Here is a 7,108-nt window from a genome sequence, read left to right as displayed (position 1 = left end):
AAAAAAAAAACCCGTAAAACAAATTAGAACTCTCTAAAAGTCTTTGCAAAATTTATACCTCCAGTATTGGAAATGATACGAAGATGAAATACATAGCATAGCAAGTTGTAAAAAATAATGCCAACAATTTAAAATAGTGGAAAAAATGGAAAAAGAAACAACTAAAAAGAAAATTGACATATAAAGAGTATATTACAAGGATAGATTATGGGAAATTGCAGAGTTCATAATTGCTGGCTGACTTTCATGATCATTAACTATATTTTGAAGTTTTGCATCACAATGAATAGTTGCCTTTTTTGTTTTTAGGATTTGACTCTCCTCATAAAATAAGTTCACATTCATTTTCTATGTGGCACTGCTCTTTTTGAAATTCTCTATAATTTGATACGCACTGACATGAGCATTTCTTATTACATTTTCCAATCTTCTATGCCATTCTTCTCTATTGTTTTGAGTATGTGGAAATCCATTTTGCAGGCCCTTGTATACAGGCCACACATTTGGCAAAACAATACTCTTGATTGAACAGCAACACCGTTGCCTAGATGATTTCTTATCCTTCCTTGCACATCATTATTTTCAAATCAGTCCGTAATTTTTCTGGTTTCTTCACGCGATTGTGGTTTTAATTTATCAAAAGCTCCTGGAATTTTATCAGGTGGAAGGAATGCCAATACAGACAAATGACACATTTTTAAACTAAAATTTTCATCATTGCCATATGGTCTGGCCAATCCACTCACCTGAATTTTCTGGCAAATGAACTGGGTTGAATGGAAGATACAAACTTTACTGGTAACAACTTGCAGTTCACTTTTAGAAGCCTTGATCACACCTAATTAAAAACTTGTCATTAGAATTTGGGGATCCAATTGAAATCTATTTTCTTCTGCAAAGCCCATCAAATCTTCAAGTAAGTTTATTTTATAAAGTACGTCACTTATCCAGTTATTAAACCATAAACACGCAGATTAAATTATAGAATTTTGTAATCCAAGGGAGGCATAAACTGTAGAAGGTTGATTAAAAATAACCCACTGGGGGCAGTTTTGAAAGTGCCGTTCTTTAGCCAAAGTGAAACACGCATTGTTTTGTTATGTTAGACTTAGTGGTGAATAAATACGTTCATCTTTTTGACGTCAAATCCCTAATCAAGACTAGTTCATGATTTAATATGTCTTGTAGCTCTGGAGAAAGCTCTGTGCCAGGAGGTGTCTGGCTCAGAAGGCCACTGAACTTGTTGAACTCTTTTTATTATCTGATGAAAGGCATTTTGTGAAGGCAAGCACGGTGCTACATGTAGAGGCGCTTTGTACATGATCACATACTTCAGCAGACAAGATTTTGTGCATTTTTTACTTTCATGTTCACTTCTTCTGTGATATTCAAGACATTCAAAACATTGACAGCAGATCTTCCCCACCTAGTCCGCTCAGACCCACACACTGATCTCTTCTGAGAAAACCCTCACAAACGTACCCAAAATAATGCTTTCCCAGCTTTCCAGGGATTCCTTAATACAGTCAAGTTGACACCTGAAATTTAAGTCCACAAGTCCACCCCTTGTAGATTTGGCACCCATATGGACCCCTCAAACCATACATAATTTCCAAATAAAGAGAAGTCAAAGCAACAGTTATATCTAACACGATGCAACTAATGTGGTACAACTATCCTGTGATTGTGATTTTCTGGATTTTACATGTTAAGAATTTAGACTTTAGGACTGGGCACAGTGGCTCATGCCTGTAATCCCAGCACTTTGGGAGGCCAAGGCTGGAGGATCACTTGAGCCCAGGAGTTTGAAACCAGCTGGGGCAATAAAGCGAGACCCAGTGATATGGTCTGGCTGTGTCCCCAACCAGATCTCATCTTGAATTGTAGTTTCCATAATCCTCACATACCATGATGGGGACCCAGTGGGAGGTAATCAATCTGGGAGGTAATTAGTCATGGAGGCAGTTACCCCCATGCTGTTCTCATGATAGTGAGTGAGTTCTCAAAAGATCTGATGGTTTTAGAAGTAGCTTTTCCCTCTTTGCTTGCACTTCTCCTTCCTGCTGCCTTGTGAAGAAGGTGACTTGCTTCCCCTTCGCGTTCTGCCATGATTGTAAGTTTCCTGAGACCTCGCCAGCCGTGATGAACTGTGAGTCAATTAAACCTCTTTCCTTTATAAATTACCCAAGCTTGGGTATGTCTTTATTAGCTGCATGAGAATGGACTGATACAGTAAATTGGTACTGAGGTAGTGGGGTGTTGCTATAAGGATACCCAAAAATGTGGAAGTGACTTTGGAACTGGGTAACAGGCAGAGGTTGAACAGCTTGGGGGTTCAGAAGAAGACAAAAGAAATGTGGGAAAGTTTGGAACTTCCTAGAGACTTGCTGAATGGTTTTGATGAAAATGCTGATAGTGACATAGACAATGAAGTCCAAGCTGAGGTGGTCTCAGATGGAGATTAGGAACTTGTTGGGAACTGGAGTAAAGGTGACTCTTGCTATGCAAAAAGACCGATGGCATTTTGCCCCTGCCCTAGAAATCTGTGGAACTTTGAACTTGAGAGAGGTGGTTTAGGGTATCTGGTGGAAGAAATTCCTAAGTAGCAAAGCATTCAAGAGGAAGCAAAGCAGAAAAGTTTTAAAAATTTTGCAGCTTGACGATGAGATAGAAAAGAAAAACCCATTTTCTGGAGAGAAATTCAAGCTGGCTGCAGAAATTTGCATAAGTAACAAGGAGCTGAATGTTAATCACCAAGACAATGGGAAAATGTCTTCAGGGCATGTCAGAGACCTTCACCGCAGCCCAAACCATCACAGGCCAGGACGCAGGATGCCTAGGAGGAAAAAATGGTTTCATGGGCCGGGTGCAGGACCTTGCTGCTCTATGCAGTCTCAGGACTTGGTGCCCTGTGTCCCAATCATGGCTAAAAGGGCCAACGTACAGCTCAGGCCATAGCTTCAGAGGGTACAAGCCCCAAGCCTTGGCAGCTTACATGAGGTGTTGGGCCTGTGGGTGCACAGAAGTCAAGAATTGAGGTTTGGGAATCTATGCCTAGATTTCAGAGGATGCATGGAAATGCCTGGGTGTTCAGGAAGAAATTTGTGACAGGGACAGAGCCCTCATGGGGAACCTCTGCTAGGGCAGTGAGTACAGAAGGGAAATGTGGGGTCGGAGCCCCCACAGAGTCCCCACTGGGGCACTGCCTAGTGGAGCTGAGAGAAGAGGACCACCATCCTCCAGACTCCAGAATGGTAGATCCACTGACAGCTTGCACCATATGCCTGGAAAAGCCACAGACAGCACCAGCCTGTGAAAGCAGTCAAGAGGGGCCTGTACCCTGCAAAGCAACAGGGGTGGAGCTGCCCAAGGCCTTGAGAACCCACCTCTTGCTTCAGCATGACCTGGATGTGAGACATGAAGTCAAAGGAGATCATTTCAGAGCCTCAAGATTTGACTGACCCATTGAATTTTGGACTGGCATGGGGCCTGCCATCCCTTCATTTTGGCCAGTTTCTCCCATTTGGAACAGGTGTATTTACCCAACGCCTGTATCCTCATTGTATCTATGAAGTAACTAACTTGCTTTTGAGTTTACAAGTTCATAGGCAGAAGGGCCTTGCCTTGTCTAAGGTAAGACTTTGGACTTGGACATTTGGGTTAATGCTGGAATGTGCTAAGACTTTGGGGGACTGATCATGTTTTAAAATGTAAGGACATGAGATTTGGGAGGGGCCGGGGGCAAAATGATATGGTTTGGCTGTGTCCCCACCCAAATCTCACCTTGAATTGTAGTTTCCATAATCCCTACATGTGGTGGGAGGAACTCAGTGGGAGGTAATTAAATCATGGGGGCAATGACCCCTATGCTGTTCTCATGACAGTGAGCGAGATCTGATGGTTTTATAAGAGACTTTTCCCCCTTTGCTCAGCACCTCCTGCTGCCTTGTGAAGAAGGTGCCTTGCTTCTTTTTCTCATTCACCATGATTGTAAGTTTTCTGAAGCCTTCCCAGTCATGCTGAACTGTGAGTCAATTAAACCTCTTTCTTTTATAAATTACCCAGCCTCGTGTATGTCTTTATTAGGAGCATGAGAATGGACTAATTCTCCCTGTCTCTATTTAGAAAAGAATTTAGACTTTAGGAATTTTGATCTTTCAGGATTTCAAGATTCAGGGTTATGGTGTTTGGGATTGGGTCTCCTGGGATTATGATCCTCACCTGGATTAAACAGCCTCGTAGCTCTCTTCAAACTATGATCCTATTCTCCCACTGCCTCCTGAGTTCAGCCTCTTTCTTCAACTTGGCTAAGCCTGCTTCTCCTTTCCTATTCATCTGCTTTCTTCCCTCTGATTAATCTAAAGTAAAATTTGACTTTTTTTCATTCCAACAAGTCCAGCTTCTATCACATATCTCCTTTCGTGAAGGTGGCCCCTGATAATGTTTTTGTTGACAACAGTATAATACAGAGAAGATTGCGTACAGTTAAAATATGTATTTTATTTATTTGGTGGCAGCATTCTGATAAGGAATTAAAACCATTTCTTTTAAAATCATAATTTAATCACCAGGCAGAGCAGATAAAGAGAAATAAGTTCCAGAATCTCACATCTGTCAAAAGTTAATGCTGATTTTTATTGAGGACTTCCTTATTTCTGCCACTACTTGACTCTCAAACTGCTTGTCCCCAGTAGAATCTAGTGTGGAATTGGCAAATGAGGTGTCATACATGCAGCGCTCTACTGGAGCCGATAATTAGTACCCCGGAATTTTGTGAAGTGTTTGTCAAACCATCAGTAGAAATATTTACACAATGGAAATCAGCAAATTCTACAAATCTGGGCTTCCCCCCCACCCAACCAATATGTTTACTAGCATACCACTTTTATTTGTCTTGTAAACATTCAAACTTTCTATAAATATTCATGGATTCTCCTATACTCTGTGTCTCAGAATAACCCAAAGTCATTACAATAGCCAGTGAGGCTGAGTGTGAGTTGACCCACCCAGTCCCTCTCTCCAACCTGTCTCCTGTTAGCTTTGTGATTCCCAATGTTCTCTACCTCATGCACCTGGGCTAGGCATGCACTCTGCTGTTTGCTGGCCTTTTCTTCCTGGACTGCTCTTCCCCACATATCTGCATAGCTGGTGCCCTCGCCTCCTTGGAATCTTTGTTCAAATGTCATCTTCTCAGTGAGACCTTCTGTATAACTTTCCTGTGACTGCTGGAATAAATTAGCATACATCTAGTAGCCTAAAAGAACACACACTCTCTCTAGGGGAGAGAGACCACTTTCTTACCTTCTCCAGCTTTGAGAGGATGCCTGCGTCCCTTGGCTCCTGGCCCCCTTCCAGCCAGCAACTGCATCATTCTGACTCCAGCTGTCATGCCTCTTGCCTCTGACTCTCCTGCCTCCCTCTTTTGCTTTTAAGTACTCTTGTGATGACATTGGGCCAACGTGAGTAATCCAGAATAATCTCCTCATCTCACGATCTGTAACTTAATCACATCAACAAGTCCCTTTTGCCATATAGGGATATGGACATGTAGAAAGGCCATTCTTCTGCCTCCTACCCCCTCCTTGAGCATTTTAACTATCTTCACATCTACCCACTCCCAGCATTGCTTGGCTCCCTTCCATGCTTAATTTTTCTCTGTGCCGCTTATTACCTTCTGGCATATTATACACTTTACATATTCATTTTACTAATGATCTGTCTTTTCTCATTGGAATGTCATTTGCATGAGGATAAATATTTTTGTTTTATATCATTGCCGTATTTTCATTATGTAGAACAGTGCCTTGCTGTTAGTAAGGATTCAAAAAATATATACATTTTGGCTGAATAAATTAGGTTGAGAATTTTGGGGGAAAATCCTGGCATGATACAGAAGACGGTTCCCAGTGACGGGAAAGGGCCATGTGGTGGGACCTCTACAGGAAGCCGGGATGCTCCAGAGGTCCCCCAAGGCAGAGCTGTTTTGCTCACATTGAACTCTTTGCCCAAGCTCTTATTTCTAATGTTTTCTTTCATATTTGTTTTTGCTCTGCCTCTTTTTAATTTTTTTTTATAGAGATGAGGTTTTACTATATTTCTCAGGCTGATATCAAACTCATAAGCTCAAGCAACCTTCCCACCTCGGCCTCCCAAAATGTTATTATGACAGGTACAAGCCACCACACCCGGCCTGCTTTTGCTCTGTCTTTGAAACATACTCAAAATATTTATATTGGTTTCTTTAAAATATTTATATTGGTTTCTAACTATAGATAGTAAACTCCTGAAGCAAAGTAACCACTTTGTTCTTCATTATTTCTTTCACTCTTCTACTCTGCACATGGCCAGATATTGGACACGTAGGTGCCAAATATTTGCTTTTCTGATTTCTTACATTTTATTTCTTAAAAATCAGCCTAACCACGTTGTAGAGAGGGCTGATTTCCTTCCTTTGTTTTGAAAATTTGTGCATGCCCAAGGCTTCCCTTGTGCAGTTCAATGCCGCTACAGTTTTTTTTTTTTCTATTTTTGCCAGACTTTCAAAACTCTTAAAACTTGCTTGCGGTCAGCACAGCAAGGAACACACTTTAGCTTTAAAAAAAACCTTAACATGGAAGAACGCACTGGCATTGTTTTCAATGTAACATAGGCTAGACTTTACCTGATGCTGAGAACTGTCCCACCAGGCTGACGTGTTCACCTCTTCAGCTTGGATCCTGTTGTGGATTTATTTACAAACATCAGTCGCTTTCAAACCATTGTTTTTTTTTTTTTTTTTTTGAGACTGAGTCTGGCTCTGCCGCCCAGGCTGGAGTGAATGGCGGGATCTCGGCTCACTGCAAGCTCCGCCCCCCGGGTTCCCGCCATTCTCCTGCCTCAGCCTCCTGAGTAGCTGGGACCACAGGCGCCGCCACCGCGCCCAGCTAATTTTTTGTATTTTTAGTAGAGACGGGGTTTCACCGTGTTCGCCGGGATGGTCTCGATCGATCTCCTGACCTCGTGATCCGCTGCTTCGGCCTCCCAAAGTGCTGGGATTACAGGCGTGAGCCACCGCGCCCGGCCCTTTTCTTTTTTTTTTTTTTGAGGCGGAGTCTCGCTCTGTGGCCCA

The 7,108-nt window shown here is 42.2% G+C and overlaps 1 long non-coding RNA gene across 1 annotated transcript in view; it reads left to right on the top strand.

Annotated features, from left to right (window-relative positions):
• Nucleotides 1-7,108, top strand: part of LOC105554723 — a 60,130-nt gene that overhangs the window by 36,599 nt on the left and 16,423 nt on the right. The window lies entirely within an intron of this gene.

The sequence above is a fragment of the Mandrillus leucophaeus genome, unplaced genomic scaffold (genome assembly GCF_000951045.1).
Source record: "Mandrillus leucophaeus isolate KB7577 unplaced genomic scaffold, Mleu.le_1.0 Scaffold657, whole genome shotgun sequence".
Classification (NCBI taxonomy): Eukaryota; Metazoa; Chordata; class Mammalia; order Primates; family Cercopithecidae; genus Mandrillus; species Mandrillus leucophaeus.
This window is presented reverse-complemented; position numbering and strand designations above follow the sequence as displayed.